Source organism: Mycteria americana, chromosome 1 (assembly GCF_035582795.1).
Source record: "Mycteria americana isolate JAX WOST 10 ecotype Jacksonville Zoo and Gardens chromosome 1, USCA_MyAme_1.0, whole genome shotgun sequence".
In the NCBI taxonomy this organism is placed as follows: Eukaryota; Metazoa; Chordata; class Aves; order Ciconiiformes; family Ciconiidae; genus Mycteria; species Mycteria americana.
Window position 1 is genome coordinate 74,435,859 of NC_134365.1, and position 22,442 is coordinate 74,458,300.

The window sequence follows — 22,442 nt, forward strand, 5'->3', positions numbered from 1 at the left end:
CAGTTGAATTTAAGTTGGGTTAGTCATCACTTGCCAACAGGTCATTGACTCTGGAATGAATTTTTTTTTATTGATACTAAAAGGTCCCCAAGATGATCTATTATCATTGAAATATAATGTAGACCCATCTACAATGCTATTCATCAGTAACGAGGTTAATGCCATTACCCCCGTTCCACAGATGGGAAACCTGAAGCAAGGGAAATGACTTGGCAGAGGTCAGCCAGAAAAGACGTGTTTCTAACCACGCCCCACCCCCCCGGTCTTGTGGTATTTATTAGGAGAGAGGAAAAGCAAGGTTTTCTCTGACCTTAAGTCTTGGAGTCATGTTTTCATATGTTAGGCTTTCAGCTAAATTAATTCTTTCCCTAGCGGATTCAAAGCTTGAAGATGTGATTTCTAACAGTTCAAAGCCAAGTAAATAATGTCCTACAAGAGTTAGCGTATAAAATGTCACTGTACCTTATTGCTGATTGTGTGATTTTGGGGTTTTGAAGTATGCCTGACAACAGCACTTCCAGAATCTACTGCATCTTAAAAGATGGTCGCAAGGACTATTTCATGTACAGGACTTAAGGGTAAATATTTTGGAGGCTGTGTCCCTGTGGATACATCATAGAAGAGGAGGAGGTTGGGACTTCTGACCACAGAGAGGAAGGGTCAGTTGCCTTCTTCATGTTCCACACTGTGTCCAATTGGCAGCACCAACACCAAGTTAACTGGTTTAACGTAAGCTCAAGGATCTCTATGCTATGTTGAAATAATTTCTCAGACCTACAGTGTGTGTATATATATATATAACCAGTGATACGGCCAAAATGACTGTTATGGACACTTCAGGATCAATACTAGAGCTAAGGATGAATCCTCTATCAAATGATTTTGGGAAACAAAATAAATCTTGATTTTTCAGCTTCAGAACGGTAGAATTGTTGAGATATTTAACTCTGCCAAGCATCTTATCACCTCTCCATTGAAAGCAACAGCAAAAGTCCTAACTGATTTCAGTACTGCAGGATCAAGCTCCAGGTGTTGGCAGGGCACTTGCATACTCAATGCAAAGAACTTTGGGTTCTTTGAACTGGGGAAAAATATCTTTAATTTAGATTACATATAATCATTTTTTATTAGAGCTTTAACTTGGTTAAGTATAATCAGGTAGCTATTGTATAATTTAAATGGCCAGTGATTGTTATTTGATAATAACAACTTACATTTATATAGTGCTGTATATCCCAAAGGGATCCCAGAGGACCTTAAAGACTCAACAATAAAATACACAACAAAGTAAACATTAATTACAATTACACCATTACTAGAAAATATGAGGATATTAAAAATCTGGCAGTCTGTGGTTTGCTTCTGCTCTCATTTGAATTCATTAGCCAAGCTCACCCAGAGTGCAAATGGATTATTAGTGGTTCTGCCATATCTGATTTAAGAAATGTTCTGTACAAGTATTGCAGTGAGAGCAGAGGAGGGTAGAAAAGGGTGTAAATACCCTTCTGAGGTTGCCTACAAAATCAGCTCCTCTCATGCAAGTTGCTTAAGTGGGATGTTATTTTTGAACTCTCTTGAGCTACTGGAATTCATCCCTCTCTTACTTGGGCAGTGGTACTGTGTTAGGCTCTGTGAGTCTGGTTCCTTGTTAGATGGGAGGAGGCTAAACAGGTTATCTTTCAAATGCCACATGCCTACAACATCAGAGTGGGAAGTCATACAGTGCTTTGTACAACTGGTTCCTTTTTTCATATATAAGCCTTGAAATAGTTTAAACTTCAACTCTGTTATTGTCATTCTTGGGTTATCAGTGTCAACACCTCACTGAGGTGAACAGAGCAGTTTATTCCTCTCAAGCTGCTCTTCCAGTCTTTTGTAGGTTCAAGTTCAAATTTCTTCACCAGAAGAGTTGTCAAACATTGGAACAGGCTGCCCAGGGAAGTGGTTGAGTTACCATCCCTGGAGATGTTTAAAAGACGTGTAGACGTGGTGCTTAGGGACATGGTTAGTTAGCATGGTTACACAGATCGAGTCCAACCATTACCCTTAAGGGTCTTTTCAAACCTAAATGGTTCTATGATTCTAAGTGTCCAGCTTTGTACTTTCTTTCCAGCAATGCTGCAGAAAAAGATGAAAGCTTGGGGGATGTTAATCTGTTCTACTGTAGCATCTCAGATAACAGTACCCTGAAACCGCAGGTGGGAACTGGAAAACCCACTGCATCAGGCACTTCATAGACAAGTTGCACAAAGACAGTCTCTGCCTTTGAGAGGTCTCTATCTAGGACTTGAAAAACAGAAAAACGAGAATTCCAGAATTGTTTGGGAGGGGAATCGCTGAAGTGATGGGACTACTTTCAGAGTAAAGTCCTGCCGACCACAAAAATTGAGCCAGGAAGCTGGATGCTGTTTTTGTGGATGGTTAATATAGGTGGCTTGTTTTGTGCTGTTTCTTTTCTAATATAGAATAAATTCTAGCCTAATTCTGAAAGATTTCCAGAACCCCCTGAAATCCTCTTGAATTATGAAGTTTTTTCAACTGTTGAGACAAGTTGTTTGTTTGCACCTGAAGATAAAGATATACTGCTATTAAACATACATTTGGGGATGTCCGAGAGGTTATGTAAATTACTTTTTTTTTTTTTTTACTGGTTTGCAAGACTTCTTGCCCATCCAAGATGGTTTTCAGTTTCTGAAAATATTAATTTTCCCTGGCTTTTGGCCACAACATATGAAAACACTCTACTTCACATAATTTCTTCTTAACATCATAGTTCTTTCTCAATCTCAGAGCTTTTCTTTAGTTTCTGTTTTAACACTCTTAATCATTGTGTGAAAGTTGTTTGCTGATAGACTCTCTTGTTTTTCAGATTTGTAATGAAGCATGAGGGATTTTTACATTTTTGTGGTGAAAGTTTTGCATGGGTCTTACTGTAAACCTTTTACAATGTCTTTAATTTGTTTATTTTTGAGAGATGGAAGAAAGGGAAATGGTGACTTACAGGCAAGTTTTCTGCTCCATTTCCTCTATGCAGCAGATGATAATTCTCAAGTACAAATGCTGTTACGCCCAGGACACTGAGCTCTAATTTTTGATCATAGGTGCATGCACTGGTGGCCTATTTACTAACCTGTAATCTGCAATAAATTTGTTATAATATCGTTAAGAGCCTAATGTCTGAGTAAAGTTGAGCAAACACGCTCAAATTAATATCCAGGAGGAACCTTCTGAAGTTCCACACTGCTTTGGATCATACGTTTCTGATGCCGCTGCAGCCAAGCGTTGGGAATCAAAACACATGTAACTCCCAGGGAAGTGCTGTAAAAATGTTCTTTCTTTCTGAAACTGTATTTAAGAATAGGTTGATAGATAATTATAATAATAATGGTGCTCGTGATCATTAGACCTTGGAACAGGACCCAAGTCTTTTCAGTCATCAGTGACACACAAACTAATAGAAGAATGCCAAGTTGGACAGTATTTTGTGTGTCATGCTATGTTCAACACCACCCTGTTATAAATACACATATATGAAACACAAATTCACCTTCCATATGGGCAGGTGTAGCTTTCTGCTTAACTGCTCCACAGCATTGTAGGAAATCTCCCTCTTGTTCTGGTTAAAGTTGCCTTACATTTTGAAAAGTCTGGATAGATCCTATTAGAAAAGAATCCAGCCAAGGGCGTCATCTTCTCTGAAAGGAAATCAGTATTCTTCCGTAAAGAGACTTTTTGAAATTATTTTATCTTTTATGAACTTAAAAGAAAAAACTTTAAACCTGCTTCTTTTTTTTTTTTTTTAAATGGTCTTATTTTTAGTTGGAGTTTAAGGACTGACCTTGTAATTATTAATCGAATTCTACCTGTGGGAGCAGGAACTAGATAGAACCTCATGTTTCACTTATTTAAACATAAATCTCTACAATTTGATATTAAACAGATTTCCTTGGGTTACTAGTAGTAGCCTTCTCTGTGCCTGTAGGCCATCTGCTAAAAAGGGAAAAAATGCGTACATATGTCGGTGACAGACATGTCACAAAATGTGACTAGCTTTGTTGCAGGTGTCATTAGAAATGGGTGGATTTTATGGACTAAACATGGAAATGAAAGGGAGACTGGATGGAATAATTATTTTTTATTTGTAATAAAACCAGATAATGTTCAAGTTGTTTGAAATTCCAGTGGTAAGGACTTAGGTACAATGTGATAATTGCAGTGATTTTAGAAGGTAATAAGGAGTAAATAAAAGGTAAGAGAGATTAGCTCAAGTCAGAGCTTTAATTTTTATTAAGGCTTGTGTTTTTAGAACAGAGGCAGTGTGTACATGACATAAGGAATGGCAATGCATTAGTGAAAGTAGGTGTGTGAAAGAAACTAGTCTGTGTTTGTGGGAGCATGAAACTGTTGAAAAGAAACTGCTACTTTCACACTGTCATATACAAAACTCACGATGAGCCTAGCAATGAAGCGTAGAGAAAGTCTCCGTTGTTCGTCCAAGAAAAATAGTACATGTCTCCTAGTATGAACGGCTCTGGGTTTAGTTTTTGTAGCATTTGGTATCAGTCTGTAAGACTCAAAGAAGGAGAGATGATCTAAATGAGAACATGAAAGTCCTGGGATTTTGTTACGAAAACTTTTTTCAAAATACGTTTACAAAACACCTTTAAATGTTGAAGAAATATGTTAGAACTGATCTCAAGAGTGGGAAATAATTGGGAATTATTACTACTGCAAATTCGATAAAGCATCTCCTTTGTATGTTTATAGCGTGCAGAAAATATAAATAATAGCTGATTAGTAGTCTTGACTTAGAGCTCTCTGTTTCCTCCCCATATTGGATAAATCTCCTACTGATGGATCAATCATTTAATCAATCTACTAACGTGGCCTTCAGCACTATAGTATCTGAGTGCCTCCCAGTGTTGGAACGCTCGATAATGCTTGGTTTTTCTCCAGTTACTCTGTACTCCTTAATTTGATTTTGTTCTTACTTACACTGATGTAAATCTAAAACTACTCCATTGATTTTGATGGAGCAAGCCAGCATTTATGAGCCTGAAGAGCAGAATCTAACCCTCCTCTTGCAATTCCCCAGCTATTCTTTAGTTGTACTAATAATATTTCTTGGAGTTATTAATCTGCTCTCTCATTTATTCTCCCTGTTCCTGCTGCATCTTTTTTTCTTCTGCCGCTTTGGGTATGATCCAAAGTCCACTGAAATTGCTGTCAGTCTTTCTATCGATTTCAGCTGACTGTGGCTCAGTTTCCCACTTGCCCCTCTCTCCCTTTTTCCCCTCTGCAGGCCCTGAAGGTTCCTGTGTGAGTTTGTGTCTGTCTGAGTAGAGACTTCTGATTAATTAAAGTTACATGTATTCCTACAGTCTGTGAATAAGCACCTTGCTGTACTGGGATCCTAATCCCCATCTTTCCCTTAATACCCATTGCTTCCCCTCAGTTTAGTTTTCCTTTAACGAGATCCCCCTCTCCTCCTCATGCTGCAGGTCTTGCTCTCAGGTTCAACATCTTGTATTTTAGGGAGAGCTTTGCTAAGGGCCTGACCTGAGTTCTGTGGAAAAATGAATGGAGAAACCCCACTTATTTCCTTGAGATTTTTGCTCAGGATAAAAAGTTGTAGTGAATATGAAAAAGGTTTTGAATGAGAGAATTGTGGCTCTTTCTTTGATATATTTCTTTCTTTTCTTTCCCCTCCTTGCCTTCAGTGTTGGAAGCAGAAGAAAATAAAAAGAGGAGGAGCTGAGAATTTAAGCTGGGAGACTTGGCAGGTAAGAGGTGTGTTTTCTTACTTGCCAGTGAGGTGTTTCTGGAAGTGCTGATGTGAATTGGCAGCAGGTTGGCTCAGCTTGGGGAGACGAGGCTGGCCCAGGACCTGCACAGTCAGGTTGAGTTCTCTGTTCCTTCGCAGCCTTTCTGCGTAACCGCGTGCAAATGCTTCACTTTGCTGGTTCCTCATCTGTGACAGGGGCAGAACTGCTTCCCTGCCTCAGGAAGGCGGCCTGAGGACAAATGCAATAAAGGCTGGGAAATAAATAATGAGACGGTATAATAGGTGGCAGCGTGTGTGAGCTACTTGGACCAAGTTGCCTAGCTCAAGGGTGACAACTGTCTTGTGTGGACAGCCAGGCTGGTGTTTGCATTATTTCAATAAATGTTTTACTGAGGTCCTTGTGTGATATCTGTAACTTCACTGCATTTTCTTCTTTGAAGACTCATTTGATTACTTTAGTCTCATTTCCTGTTCTACATGGGTTTTAAATGGGGTGGAGGTGAAATAGAGTATAATCAAGATGCAACACTTGCTTTCATATAAAAACTGTGCTGAAAGCACAATAAAAACTTCGGAAAGCCAAGCACTCATCGTTAGAGAACTGCAGTTTGCAAAGACAGTTCCTAAGGGCTCACTTGAGGCACATCTGAGGACAAAAGGCTTTTCTTGCAGACAAAAGCCACAGCCAGGCTGCCAGATTTCAAACCTTCCTCCAAAGCTTGAAGCGCTGGAGTTTTTTTTTCAGAGGAAGAGCTCGAAGAATTTTAAGCATAATATTCCTTAACCTTGTTCTTGGAAAAACTTGTACTGTTTCCAAAACGCTCAGCCTGAGGCAGTCATGCATCATAGATAAATCAGCCGAAATGGCAAAATATTGGCAGGGTATGAACAACTGCAGGTAGTTGTTTAATCGCTTGTGTCAAGTAATCTTAATAACAGGTGTAGCTGCTGATCCAGTCAATTATATAAATTGTCCTGCAGTCTTTCCTGGGTTCTTACTGAGGCAAAGCTATTGATACATAAGATGTGGCTAAGTGAGACTGCAGTACTTGGCCCTGTGACTCTGTCTTAAAAGATAGAGCTTACCCAAACAGGGAGTGACTGATGTATTTCTGCTTCTCTGCCTTTTCTTCATAACGCACTGTAGCAAGAATCCTTGATTTTCCTCCCCCTCCTACAAATTTGTAAGAATACATTTAAATTTTAATATTCAGAGATCCAGAAGATGTAAATAACACCAAAATGAGTATTGCCCTGTTTGAAATTCCCTGCTGGGTCCACCTGTCGTGCTTTGTCTGACGTAGGGATAATCAGCTCTGTGGGGCAGCGAGTGCCTCCCTTGCTCATCCGCACAGCCCTCAGTGTAGCGGCACTGAGCTGCTTTTTGGAGGGGGCTTCTAGCAACACGTAATACGAGAAATACCTAGCTCCTGTGCCTGAGAGTTTGCAGGCACGTAGAGCAAGTTTGGCTCAAACTCAGATGTCAAAAGAAGTTTGTGGCTGATAAAAGAATAAATCATTTTCTAATGTGAAATAATTTGGTTTGAAATAATTTCTCACTTATGAGAAAACTCATCAATACAAACTAAATGGCAGCATTGTAAAAACAGATTTTTTTTTTTTTTTTTTAGTTGCAAAATTTTTCTGAGAATGAAGGATTTGTGTTTTCACTGTGTATGTCACTAATAGACCTCTAACAAGCTGTACATGAAGATGATTAGAGATGTGTTGTTTGGTTTGGAAGAATTTGTCTTCTGGGTTTGGATGTTTGTTTTTTTTTAATTTGCGAGTGCTTTCTTGGTTTCTTGAAATTCTCAAAACCATATATTGGCATCTGGTTTTTGCTGTGAAGTTACATCATCTCCGAGCAAACCAGTGTAATGCATCAGGCTGTCTCCCTATGTGTGCTGGGTCATATGTTTAGTATTAAAGCTCAGTTTCTGTGCTTTTTCATAACAGTTTAGTTGTCTGCTAGGAACTGGTAGTTAAAGTATGGCAGACTTCAGATAATTCTTCAGGCTCAGCCTCTGTTTCCACTGCCTTTGATCAGGATACATTCAACACTCAAATATTTATAAATTATCTTTTCACGTGCTCCTTTTGAGTTTCATAGATGTGCTCTTCCACACAATAGGAATAGTGAGTGATTTCTTATTATAGTTCCTTAGCATATAAACATTATGTTACTATAAACTGTGATCAAATTTGGACTGTAAGTGCAAGTAAGAATAGAAAGACATAGATCCTGCTATAAAGAGTTTGCAGTTAAAGTGGTAACAAGTGAAATGGAAAAGATGGGGAAGACAACTGTCAAATACAGCATGTTTATGTATATACAAATGTATGTATAGACATATATACCTTTGTTTATCCCTGCAGTTTAATTTAACATCATATTAAAGAAAAGACAGTGGAAAGATTAATCTATAAAAAATTTGAACCATGTGGCAGAACTTGTCTTACTGATGAAAATGAAAAGCAGCCAGAGATTGAAAGGGGGGTGTGGGGTGTGGTGTGTTGGTATTTTTTCTGGATAGGTTGTCTTAAAGTCATTAAAAACAAATTATTTGACCTTTTCCCAAATAAAGTATAAATTTTTACGACTTTCCCCTCTATATGATTTTGATGAGAAAGAGTGGGTATTGGTGTACAGTTGCAGAAACTTCCTTCATGCAGATGTGGTAAAGCAGCACGTTAAATCTGTAGTCTGCAATTTGGACATCCATTGTAGGCTGGAGAGCGTAGCTCTATGAAAAAATAAAAAGGAGGTTGTCTGAGGTTGTACGTTCACCTCAGATTTTGCTTCTAGTTCGGTAAATAATATAAATGTTCTCAGGCAAATTCTCATATAATTCCATTTTCTGTTGCAGATACGGTTTTGGTCAACCTGAGAATTTGAGTCTGTTTGTGTGGCGACGGTGGGAAGTGGGTTGGGAGGAATTGCTGTTACTGTATTACTTCCCCTCCAAAAAGGTCTCGAAATGAAACCAACTGCTAAATTGGTAATCTGCAAGCTCACAATATTTGCATGCATTTCTGAGTGTGGCTGTGAGAGGGAGGAAGCCCCCGTTCTTGCACACCATTTGTTTTCTGTGTCATGCTGAACTTTGAGATCCGAATCTTTTATTCACATGGATGGCTTTAGTTTTGGTTTGTTTTGTGCTAGTTTTTGTAAAAATCCATGACTGAGGCTTGTTTGCAAGAGTGGCTTGTGAGTGGGTACCTCTGTGCGATTGATCAAGTACACCCACCAGGTCTGGAGAGTATCATATTTATGTCAAAGGAACGAGTCCAAATCATATTGTGATGTTTTATTGGAGTGTTCATATGCGACGGCTCTTACTGTTATGTCTTTGTGGATTTCAACTGCAAGAACTGTTGCCTAAGAAGGAACTGGGATGATTTTATAGCACTGAAGAGACTTAGGATAAGGTTCTTGTCCCTTCATTTTACATCCAGCAGTTGCTCAGGTAGCTGAGAATCAGTGGATGACTAATCCTAGATGACACAAGCTAAAATCATGTACATCCTCCACTGATATATCCATGAGAACGGGACCAAATGGGAAATTATAATTAAAGAAGCTGAGTGCACCAGAAAACATGCATGAAATGTCCTTTCACGTGTCCCATTCTGACAAGCAGAAGCTATTGGTTTGTCTCTCTTTTTAAAGAAAAACATTTCAATGCAACCAAGACCAGATATTTTTTTTTTTAAAGTAATCTTGATGGGTTTGGGAATCACATTAAGTAGGATGGGTAGTGATCTCTTGCCTAAATATTATGAGCAATGAAAATCATGTGGCTCTAAGAAACAGCAGAGTAGATGCCTGATCAAACATGATGTCTTCCTAAAAGCAGTGTTGCTAGAGCAGCTGAGATGAGATTGGGAGTGAGAAGGTGGCACTAGAGTCTTGGAGAAATGTCATAAACCTAAAAATGTCTCGGATCAACCTGCTTGGGATCTGAAATTGTAATCCGGTGGCTTATATGCTTGTTTCTGATTTCCTCTTACAAGTGAGCAAATTTTATATATGCATGGCTGGATTCTTTTTTCCTCTTTGGTTTAGGTTGGAGTGCTCCTGGTCATTTTTCCACTAATGATTTTGCTTGTTCTTTAGAAACATTTTTTTAAAACAAAAAATTCCCACGATTGAAAAGCATTGCTAGGTTGCCCCTGAAGATAAGCAATTCCTCTGCCTTCCTCCTATGAACAAGCTGTTTTTTATATATGTGTCCTGCACATGGGTACACTTTGTGACAGGTGCACGATTTTCTTTCTGAAAACTGGATAATGGGAATAAGTGAATCAGTAGTTAAAAGCTCAAGTATTTCATTCACGCTTCCCTGTGGGAAGTTCCGTCGCTGTTTCCAGCCCTGGTCTTTGGGATCTAACCAGCCCTGGTGTAGCTGGGCCAGCTGAGGGGCAGGGCTTCTGAAAAGGTTTGCCTTTCTTTGGCTTTGAGGCTTATGCGTGGGTGTTAACTTCTTGTTCATTTTTTCTGAAAGGGGAAATGCTTTTTATTTAGGAAAAAAAGAGTCAAGAGCTTTATCTGGCTTTCCTGCTTTCTGTGTGTGTTTAGTAATGTTGCTTTCTACTGAGAGGTGTTGGTCCAGCTTACCTGGAAGCAGTGTGCATCTGGGCTGTTTTTCAGAGGTGATGAGTAAGTCTCCTTCTGAAGCTGACGTGGTGTGTGGGCACCTCAGAACTGTGAAAATCAGCTAGTGAACATTTTTCATGGTTTTCCTTAAGCGTCACCAAAAAGTTAGTTAAAATTCCAGCAAATGTCAGCTCTACAGAGCTGTTAAGCTTCACTGAAATACATGGTCAATGCAGTGGACAAACCTGCTTTCTCTCTTTGGCCAATATCATGATCATTTACAAAACTGCAGGAAGTTTTTGTCTCCTTTTCTGCTTCCAGTCAGATATCTGTTCAATGAAGGAAAGAGACCACCTCATTTACCAAATTCAGTTCTGAAGTGTAAGTAGCATTTGTGGTGTTTGCTCATGTGAAAAATCATAGTTTTTGATTTCTAGAGTTTTAACCACTTTAAACAAAAAGATGTTAAACAGATTAATTTAACTGTGTGAATAAGTAATTGCATATAAACGTAGAATGATTTAATCAAGCAAATTAACTTGCTCAGTGTAAGGATGTGAGAAGGTAGATACGCACACTTTTCACGTGAAGGGCTTGGTGGTGACGGAAAGGAGTGACCAAACCGAGCTGGACTATTCCTGTTCTTGCGGGGCAGGTAAGACCCACGCCCAGGGCTTGTAGCTGCAGCCGTGGGTGCAGGTGTCTGTTTGCTCCATGGCTTCTCCAGAAGGAGGACTTTGGGTTTCAGTGCCTACGCTTCGTGGATCAAAGTGCACTTTGACTGTGACTTCCTGTGAGAGGAAACAAGATCTACCGGAAAGTTATCTGGATGATTTGTGTTGGTTATCTGCCACACAGACTCACCACAGAGTAGCTCACAGTTGTTATACCATTTCCTGATACGGCACAGGGAACATCCAAGGTTGAGCCTGAGAGAAAGAGAACAGAGAAATAGTGGGCAAGAGCTTATCAAATAATTTTCAGTCAGGAGACTTGATATCCGGTGAAACGTCAGTAAAAGGGATTTCAGAATTGGTTTTTTGTTGTTGCTGTAAGCACAATTATAAGCTTTCCAGTTTGTCTGACCCATCATCGTGAAATGCTGTCGCCAGTATCATTAGCAAGGCAAGTGTTGCTAACATACTCAAATGCACAGCAGAGTTCTGGCTCTTCAGTGTCTGGACCAACTCCCAATATTAGGAACAGGAGTCAAATGGCCATCCTTTCTCCTGTGCTGACACATACCCCGCCATTAGCAGTCTGAAGGCAATTTTAATAAAATACATAGCCCTGCTGAGCTGGTCTCAGAAGATAAATAAGCGATGTAGAAAAGAAGCTTTTGTTTAAAAGTAATTATTTAAACTATGTATTACAGGTAATTTTCCTTTACCAGTAAAGCAAATGCTATCAGAATTTCAATAATAGCTTTGTGTTACTTATCTAGATAACATGATATTGTCATTTCCAGGAGCTTAAAATGCTGTTTTATTTTCATTTGTGTCAAATATAAGGGTAAATGAGACCTGAATACATATATAAAAAAACCCATGGGTTTTGTATAATTTTCTGAAAGCAGTGTTTTGTTTTCCAACCTTTTATAGTAATATAACAATCTAATGATAGTTTCATAAAGTGTGGACTTAAAACAGTAGGGTGAGGAGCATCTTCTTATTTTCTGTTTGTGTAAACATGCTGCGTTTCACATTTGATAGAAAACACTGTTCTTTGAAGAGGTTTGTCAATAATAACCGTAACAGCATGGTAACATTATAACGTACATGTAGACATAGCCAAACACTAAGTGCTTCAACCCATCTGTAGCTCAGAAAAAGCAGAGGTGTCATTTTTTACCCAAGAGATTTTTCACTTTCAAAAATTAAATTAAAAACTTAGCCTCTATGTTTCTTCCTCTCAGCATTATTTCGACAGTGTAAACCTCTCTAATGATCACAAAATAGTTTATTATAAGGAAGACGAAGCAACTAAGGGAGGAAAGCAATTCTGCCCCTCTGAAGAAGTAACTTCTCTGTATTGGGTCTTTAACTGAGAGGATGGGCATTTTTGTTATAATGAAAAGTTTTTTATTATTATTATTCTTATCATGGATATGTGTATATTTTCTACTTCAGTTATGGATGAAGGAAGAGTTGCTACTTTGAGAGTTGAAAGCCTGAAGCCCTGATTGTGCAGCTGAGCCCATGTCGGGTTGTCCCCCGTGATGCTCAGCTGCAGCCATGGCTTCTAGCTGGGAGCCCCGTGGCGTGCTTTGGCTGCAAGGAGCTATGGCAGGAAAGATACCTAAGTACATTAAGGGCAGTTTTCAACCCAAATTTAGGCCTAAATTCTGCCTAATCCCTAACCTAGTGTTTTCTTCCTGGATGTCTCTAGGCCTTTAGAAATGCCTAGCCAGTCAAACGTGGAGGCCCAGGGATTAGGTGGATTTTTAGATCATTTACGTCTGGCCATAGTCAGTCTGCGCCAGAGTTTCCAATTACCCAAAATGGAGAAAATAGCATTTCCCTACTTCAGAGAAGATTTGTGAGGATCAATGTGTTCGAGATTGTGACAGTAGGATATATCTGTAACTTACATAGGTAATAGATCAACTTAAATACTTTTAATAAAAGTGGGCACAATAATTCATTGCTCTGTCACAGGAATATTGTGACGCTTAGTGTTTGTGATCTATGTGAAAGAGGTTGAGATCTTTTGATTAAAAAGTGATATTGATATAACTGTGTGAATTATGAGCATGCCTGCTTCCACGCTGAATTTACTTTTTGACCTAGCTAGGCTGGAGTTTTAATCTGCGGTGAGCGAAAATTGTTGTTCCCCCCTCCGGAAAGTTTGGCCTGTTTCAAGCCATGCTGACCCTGGCTCGGCTTTCTCCCATTTCTGCTGTCTGGGGAGAAGGATGGTGCCGAGGCGGAAGGCAGAGCAGGCAGCCGATGCCAGGTGGGGGTCTTGCTGCCGAAGAGCCTGGCCGATAGCAAGGTAGCACCACGACTTGGAGCTGGCAGGCAGAAATCAAAATGCCACCCCTTGGCTGCGGAAAGAGCTAAAGATTTGTCTCCAGCAAGTGACAGGCGCCAAGGTACTGTCGCCCGTTTTCTAATTTTAGTGGAAAGGCTGGCAGGGATCTTACCTAGACAGACAAGCGTTGTTTCTGCCCGGGCCGATCTGCTGCTGCAGGTCCTGTTCCAAATTGCTCGGCTCAGTGCCTCCCCGGCTTTCGGGAGGTGGTGTGCCGGCGGGAGGGAGAGGGGAAACCCCTACCCTTTTCTCAGAAGGCATGTGAAACTTCTGAGCCTGCTTCAAGACAGTAAAACTCATACCTTATACTAGCTGTCTGAAAAGAAGTGTTTGTAGGAATATTATTAGTAATGTAGCAATTGATTTATGAAGCCCATTTGAAGTGCCTGTGCTGGTACGTGTGGTTGCACGCCTGTGAGAAGCTCCTGCGTGTCCTCTCGCCTGGTGACCTGGGTGCGGTTCCAGTACAGAAGCAGAAGTGGTTAGGGGAGTCCACCGAAGGGGAAAGAGAGTGGGTCTTCCCCCCTCCAAAGTGACTGGGGCTTGTGTGATCATTACACAGCATTTTCTGTCAATTTGCTCTGGTTTTGACTTTTGATTTTGGAAGTAAGTGTCTAGGGAAAAGTATGAAGGAGTCTGAAATAGTTTTCTTTCTCTTCCTTTCCTTGATTCACAAGTCACCTTCACAGCTTAGAGGCTGTGCTCTGCAATGCATCCACCTCTCTGCCTCTTGCAGAGCGGTGTGATATTCATGGCATCGCTAGAAACTTCTGCAGTAGGGAGCTGGCTGGTCATTTCCAGGATGGGCTTTATTGGCACTCTAACTAGCCGTTTCAATGGTCTCAGAGCCCTTTAGAAAGGTAAGTGTGGTTCAATATACCTGTTTTGCTCCTGGAGAGCTCAAGGCACGAGGGAGAGACAGCAGCAGAGCCAGAGGTCACTCAAAGTCCCCTTCTGGTGTGTGGTTTGGCGATGCACTTACACCTACTGCCGGAGGCTGCCGGAAGAAAGGAGTAGCCCTGCTCCGCCAGCCTTCTGCCCCGGCCACGTGCTCCCGCAGCTCCCCTTTGCCTGGCACAGGGCTCTTCTGCCCCACCGCGAGCCCAAGCAGAAAGTTAAGCTGGCAGAAAAGTGACTTTGGGAAACAGTGAAGCATTTTCTCCTGGTTTAGCTCACCGAACTGGTTCCCTGTGAGCTCAGAGAAATGCCAACAAGGCACTGTTTTTCTACAGTCTTAAACAGCAAACACGAAGCGATCTGTCACATTTTGAAAATACCTGTAAGGACACTGCAGCTAATAGCGTAGCTGTACTTTTCTTCAAATAGCCCGTATTCAGATACAATCTTAAATAGAAGAGAGTCTATTGGCAGTTATTATTATTACCGTACTATTAACACTAGCTTTTATTAATGTGTTTTTCATTCTTGTCATAACGACATGGCCAGTATTTAGCTATTCTGGGCACTACATAAATAATAATTGGGAGTATCCTTTTGTCAAACGTGGCTGGAGGTGGACAATACAGAAGAGTTGATATTTATCACTTATTTCAAAGGTCATTTTCACCATCTCCATTAAAAGCTATACTTGCTCCAAGCACATCTTGCTTGATGGAGGATAAGTTCTGCCATTTTGAGAGGAGTAGTTTTTATTTATAATCGTGAATGTGTTTAGCCACATGAGGCTGTCAATCAGTGAGGCGAAAGCCCAGTAGGATTATTTCTGTAAATGGCCAATTTCCCCCACCCTTCCCCTCCAAATCAAGGACAGATGAAAGGTCATGATTAAAACAGTGATTTTTTTCTGAAATTGTAAGTAACAGTTTGCAACTGTTTTTTACCAAGATGTCAAAACTGTATTTTATCTTGGGGAAAGGGGGGAGGAAGAAAATTATAAGTTCTTGAAGATGTTGGCAATTTTCCAAATGGTTGTGTTGAAATTTATTTTAATTATTGTACTTGTGTCAGTTCCTAGCAGGAGTAAAAGGGGGGAAAATAATTCAGTACAATATTATGCAGCTATGGATTAAACAATTAATGGTGAACCTCTGTATCCTATTAGTATATTTGAATTCATTATTTCAACAAATTGTTTTATGAGCCAGTGACTAGTGGATTTAACCATTTATTTTGTAATCAAAACAGAACAGAAGAATAGTTGTCTTGCTGAAGCAGATCTTTATGTGTATGAATCTATCCAAGGAATTAACCTGAGACAGTCAAATAATGCAGAACGTCATTAGGAAGTTATTTTGTCCCAAGAGTTTGGTTTTCTTATGTGCGGTCAAGGAACTCTCTGTCTGGGAGGGTTTTGGCAGCTGGCTGGTGATCATTGCAACAGCTACCATCCCTAAAAGTGTTGAGGACTTTGGCACAATCAGCATTTCCCTGGAAAATATCTCAGTTGGCATTGTATGTGGTGTTCTTCTCTTGAATATGTGCTAACCACTCACGAGTCAGAAATAACACTTCTTGACTGATCGTGGCGTGCAGATACTCGCCAAAGTAAATACTTCTGTGAGCAATCTGTGAGCTCAATTTTGTGTGTAAGATCTATTAACAATGACCAAATAAAAAGACATTCTCAAGAAGTACCACAGGGCAAATTATCTAAGCATGTGAGGACATCACTGGTGTTTCTCTTTGCAGTTCACATGAGAAGTATGCTAAGACCCTCATGATACCCTCATGGAATTTGAGCCAGATGTATCTTCATAAATATTATTTATGCTAAATATTTTCTTCTCAAATTAGGCATGAAACCAAGATGCTGTCTTTCTATGTCGTTAGGTAACACATTTATCTTGATAAAGGAGGTGAAATGGGTAATATTCTAATCTCAATAGCTTCTGGTTTTCCATTTAGTGTTTTTTCTGCGATGGTATGATTTCCTTTTTGCCTTGAAGAATCCTGTGCCTTTGTAATGTGTGATAAAATGTGTGTCATCTTCTACCAACACAAGGGATGTGTAATCAGATACTTACTCTATCACCGATGATGTGAGTGGTACAAGTAATACTGGGTGACTTCAGCCATCTTTGCACTACTACATAGTTAATCCATAAATTTCATAATGCACAGGGCCCATGAATCAGGTACAGTTGACTATTTAAAGGATGGACAGTGAAGTGAGTCATTTCTGGGCGTATTTTATAACTGCCAAAGTCCTCAAAGAAGATTCCTGTGTTTGATATGTATGTAGTTTTTATGACCTTTTTTTGCCATTTCCTTTCATTCTCCTGTGCTGAGCTGTTGTGAGTTTTAAATTTAAGTGAAGAGCTTCCCTTTTTTTTTTTTTTTCCCCTCTCATGTGAGCAGGTGAGCAGAAGATGATGGTGCCACCCTCCTTACAAACTTTTAGGTTGGCTAAGGAAATTGACTATTGCTTTTAGTTGTAGTTTGGCTTTTTATGTTGTTTTTTTTTTCTTTTTTAAGTATGCAAATACTTCTTTGGTAGTCAGTTGAAATTATAGGCAAGATGCTGAAGCAACCTCCTAAGTGTCTGTAGTGGTCGGTGGAACTGACAGTGTATTCTGCTGCACTTCTGCTGCATACTGTTCTCTTACTTTCTGCTTCTGGGTGAGTCATACAAATATCTAGTGCCAAGCTGTAGGACTGAGAGTGTAGCATGAGACAAGTATTCTCAGGATTTCTCCAAAACATCAAGGGTGTTGAAGTTGCATAGATGTGTTGCTGTGAGCTGTTTATCACTGGGTGCATTGCTGGGGAGGAGGGGTAGAAACAGAGGTGTTGCCCAGGCTGGTTATGAAGAAGGGTGCTCTTGTTGCCTTCTTCCTCTACTTTGGTAGCCTGCATTCACTAAAAATAAGGCTTTCTTGGCTTAGCACTCTTAAACTTGATTTATTTGTTGACCTCTTTTCAAATGGCAGAATGAAATTAGGGCGATGTGGAAAGTGAGAAGGTTTGCGTGCCAGCTGAGAAGAATATTTCAGGGGTCTTAATTTTCCATTGTACACAGATAGTGCAAGCTAAAGGTCAGCAAGACAATTGATGTGAAGAAAATCATGTGAATATGGTGTTGGGAACACTTGCAGAGTGTGCCTGTATAAAAATATAAACAATAGGCCATTTAAAGGGATGAAAAGAAGTGGAAAAAAGTAAATTTTTACATGCACAACCATTTCCTTCCCTTTTGCTATAGGAGAGGAAAAAAAAAAGATGATTTGTTTCAGAACCTTTTCTGGAACTCTGTGAAATGATTTATAGATGAGGTGTGCTGTATACAAGAGCTTTTACTGGCTGCCTTGCCAATGAATTAGGGCCCTATTCTGAAAAAAAAAAAAAAAAAAAAAATGTTAGCACTTTCTTTGCAGCCATCCTAGGCTTCCGTGATGCGGAAGTCAAATGTAAATTCTGGCTGAATTGGACCCTTGTGGAGGCGGTGTTCAAACAGCCTGTGAGGAGAAGAGAAACCATTCAGGTCGTGGGCCTCTGCGTGCTTCAGAGTCCTTCGATCATTGCTATAATTCTCTGAAAGCAAACTAATAAAACTTCCTATTGACTTGCACTTGTGTGTGCTTTGAGCAGTTATTTACAGTCTACCATCAGCAGATTAAAAATCAATTAAAATCCATAGAAACAGCCAAAGTTACATACTCCTCTTTGCTGGTAAAGATTTTTTCAAAGATTTTACATTAATACTTGCTGCTTGGTATTACTGAAGATAATGAATCAGATTTAGGCAAAGTCTATGCGTCTTTAACTCTACAGATCTGTGCGTCTTTAACTTTACAGAAGCCCTGCTAAGAACCTCTTATCCTCTGTGCCTCTTGCCCTCCGTAGAAATAGGAGAATTTATGCAATTCATTTAACTGAAATGGAGATGTTGAAAGCTCTCCAATACTATAATGATGGATGCTATTGCAAATGTGTAGGGAAAACAATAATCTTAATGATAAAATGATAAGTTTAATACCAGTACATTAGAATGGAAAGTGAATTTTAGTACCGCTAATACATTAAAATAAAGGAGACTTTGATTTGTGTTCCTGGTTTTCCATGGAAGCCCCACAGATTAATTTGGTTCCATCCCGCGATTCAGGGGGAGGCTGCATGGTCTCAGGGAGGCGGCACTGGGCTGGGACTGCAGAGGTCTGGTTCTGCCAGCGACCTGCTCTGGGGGATTTCGGAGTGTGTGGGGGTTTTTTTCTTGAGTTTCCTCTCCATCTGTTTGCCTCCCATTCTGTGCAAGTCTAATCTGTTTATACCATTAAACTCTCCAACATAGTGCTTCTTTTTCATTTCTTTATAGGTATGTGCTCCAAAGACTATTATGCCATTGAATAGTCATGATACTTGTTCTAATATGTTATTCATGTGTAGACTGGAAGGATATAATCTACATTTCTAATTACTGTTTTTATTCGCCCTTTCTGTTTCATATCTTAATGCAACTTTTATCTTAAACGAAATTTGCAGTAACTAAAGAAGCCATGATTTCAGTGCGCTGCAGTTGTATTCAGGTATCAACCACAAAAGGCAATGCTGATTACACTAGTAAGACAGAAAGCCCAAGCACTGAGAAACTGGGGTGGTGGTGGTGGTGTATAATTAAGGTAACTTGTGCAACCTTAGTTTAGTCCTCTTGTGGGTATGCATGTTGGTAGACTGCTGTATTTGATATAGCGTAATGATTCTGTTGATGGGAGACTGCATAAAAGCCAAAAAGGAGTTGCTTTATCAGAGAGGAGTCTGAATAACTTAGAGTAAATAAGGCCAGGCTTTTACAACAAATGCTGAAAATCAACAAAATACGAAATGACTGTTTGTTAAGCAAGCAGAAGCTATCCTGCAGGTGACATTTTACGTAAAAAAGACTGGCGTGATATATGTATAGACTACCATGGTACATATGCACAAGACAACCGAATTAAGATCGCACAGTCAACTTACATCCCGCAGTTCTCTCTTTCAATTCTTTACTTTGCTGCCTGAATAGCGTTTATGTATGTGCGTTGGGAGAAAAACAGAAATGTCATCCTGTCCATCATACTGACTCCTCATTGTTGTCCTTGTGAAAACCTCACATCCAGCTGCACTGATTTCTGCCCCTCTCTGCCTGTAGGAGTATAGCTACAGGTGCTGCCCTCTCATCACCCTGGAGAGACGGAGAATTGTCAGGGTGTTGGGGAGGGAGGGCAATTCTTTTTCTGTTTTCCCTGTTTACCCATCTCCACCAGTCAATTCATGGCTTGTCTATACTGTTAATGGTCTTCTAGCCTTAGTGCCTTTTTTCTCCCTCAGTTGGTTCTGGTCTCCACTTTTCAGGGGATGCTGGCACACTCTGCTTGTCGTCATCTTGCTCTTCAAGAGCAGTATCTATCTATCAGTTCAAGTTTTTCATGTTCTCCGTTTGTCCTATAACAGCCCCCAGTTACCTTCTCACATTATTCATCTCCCCTAGCTCCAGATGTCAGAAATTCTCCTCTCCTGGTTCTGCAGTCTTCTCACTTTCTTGATGGTATCCCCCAGCTCCTCGTTCCACTGTTGTTTTTAGTAATCTAGTAACTCTCTTGTTTCTCTCATGCACCACATTTAGCGGCTCAGAAAGCCACGCTCCCACTCTGCCTTGGCATAGGCACTGACTTGCAAAGGCGAGCCCACCTCCCCACGGGTGCCTGGGGCTCAGGGGTGCTCAGGGCTCTGTGCAAGCACAGCCTGGTCGGCCTTGGGCATCAGGAACGGCAGGCATCTGCCCTCTGAAGGTGGGATCTTAAAATTGCTTAACTTCTTTCAACTGAGAATATTTTTCAGGTCTTGTCTGTATTTGTAAAGATTCAGATATTTTCTGATATGTTCGCCCAACTCCCGCTCCAGGTTTGTATTGTTAGCACTAGAAAATTAATTTGCTAAAGTTATTACATGAAGATACTGAAGCTCTTCTGCTTTCCTTTTCGTTACTATGTATACCTCCTAAAAATCTGTCAAAAATATGTCTTTTTGAAGCTATACAAAAATACCATTGCTTTCAATAGTGCTATCATTTCATTCTTGGAACATCATATTGCTTTACTGCTTTCAGGATTGGTTCGGCTACCTTCTTCTATGCTGAGCCCTGACTCATAACAATTAGCATTACATATGTGCTAAATTGATTTCTCAAACAGAGCTGCTTTTCTGAGAGGGATTTTACTTTGCAAGCATTCTCAGCAACTGAGACTGCTCATGTGCTGGGGTATTAGATAACAGAGGGTCAGAGTCTGTCCTCCAATCTGATCCCATTCAAAAAGAAACAAAACCAAACTGATGAGGTTTTTCAATATTTTACTTGAATCCAAAGAGTTGTATTTCCAGATAAAGTTAAGGTTCCTACATTTCTGAGTTATTGTAACATAAAATATTAACTGCCCTCCTAGAGCTATACACCCTTTCAGTTCTTTCTCAGCATATCATTTCTCTTCTTAGCTATCTGACCTTTCTGTAATTCTTCCAATCTATGGAATAATGCAATTTATCTTTTCTTTACACATCATCTTACTTGGCTGAGTGGAGGGATGGAGGGGATGCATATATCTTCTTGTTACTTTTTTCTGACTCAGTGTTTAGTCATTATTTTCAGTATCATTTAATCTGTGGAAAGATTCCCCATATGTCAGGTGTATTTTAAACATGCAGCTGAGATCTATACTACAGTAAGCCCTTTTCAGATATGATGCTTAGCAAAGGGCAGAGTTCAGTCTACAGCATTTATTGGGAGTTAAGCTTTTTCAAATGCTGTTATTGAAACAAAAACCAAAACTGTATGTTCTTGTTTTGTTAAACATGTAAATCAGGTTTCCCTATGTATCTCATTTCCCTTAGAAGTCCATTTCTTTGTGTTGTCTACAGAAACACTTAGAAGTATTAGGTGAGCATACCTAAACTGTGGTACCATTTGCTACAAGATATAGTAAGTATTAAAAGTTCTTGCAAGAATCCATTAAGTACTATTAAGCATAGAGATGCAGCCTGTGGCCGAGGAAGTTCCCGTGTCAGATCCCTCCATGCTTGTAGATGGTATATTGAGTATTACCGTATGTTTGTCCTCTCTGACCATCCGCTACCCAACACTGTCCGAGGCAGGCCACTGGACTAGGCAGGCCTTTGAGCTGACCCAGTAGCCTTGTTATGACATCAATACAGTTGGGTATGTCTACAATTATCAGATGGCTGTAAATCGATAATGTGGTTTCGTACCCACCTCTTGTTCTTCTGATGTATTTGTAATAAATACTTCCTGTCAGGTGTATTGTCCAGATTCCATGTTTGTACATGTATGTGTACGTACAAGAATACGTGAGTGTTTCTATGAATGTCGAATACATTACAAGCCTATGAGGTCCTGATTCGAGGTGCACACAATTCATAGTAGTCTTCCCCTAGATTTCAGTGTATATTGAATCTCGAACTTACCAATAATTGTTTTAAAGATGTGGCCTCGATGTCAAAGAGTTTACAGGAAGCGCATAAAAAAAATACAGCAAACAACTGTAAGAATACTCTCAAAATGATACTACAGAAGCTCTGATTATTAAGTTTGTTTCCTGAGGAAGTTTGCTATTAGTTTATTGAGAATGTTGGACCTAAGAGTATTTAGTTTTCTTTAGCAAATATGTTTGGATGTTTAATTGAATGTAGTGGGGTTTGTGTGCTAATGGGTTGGAGATCACGGGAAAATAGGTATTCCTTAACCTTCCTCTTTGCTGTAATTACTGAATAATGCTATTTATGGTAAGATTGTGTACGTATGCATGTCTTGGGAGAAGGATATGGGATTACTTTTTAACAAAGAAATGGAATTCCTTTTCACAGGGAATTAGAATTGTGACTCTAGACTTGCTAATTTAAGTAACTTGCTGGCTAAACAGACTTTTATAAAGCATTAATGCTATTATGTGTTGTGAACATTAAACACATTTTCTGAAAATACTAATTTCCCCTTGGTTTTCCTGCCTCCTTCTTGTTGCTTTCATTTGAGACTGGGTGATAATCCATCCTCTACACACCAGAGGCTGGGGATTTCTG

The 22,442-nt window shown here is 39.8% G+C and overlaps 1 protein-coding gene across 25 annotated transcripts in view; it reads left to right on the forward strand.

Annotated features, from left to right (window-relative positions):
* SOX5 (SRY-box transcription factor 5) overlaps window positions 1-22,442 on the forward strand; it is a 723,931-nt gene that overhangs the window by 261,342 nt on the left and 440,147 nt on the right. For 21 of the 25 annotated variants that reach the window (XM_075506020.1, XM_075506028.1, XM_075506038.1 and 18 more), the window contains one exon: window positions 5,721-5,783. The exons of 3 other annotated variants lie outside the window; for them this stretch is intronic. The gene's annotated coding sequence lies outside the window, so the exon portion shown is untranslated. Of the gene's footprint in view, window positions 1-5,720; window positions 5,791-22,442 lie in introns of all 25 variants that reach the window. One more of the 25 variants, XM_075506192.1, reaches the window with a different exon arrangement.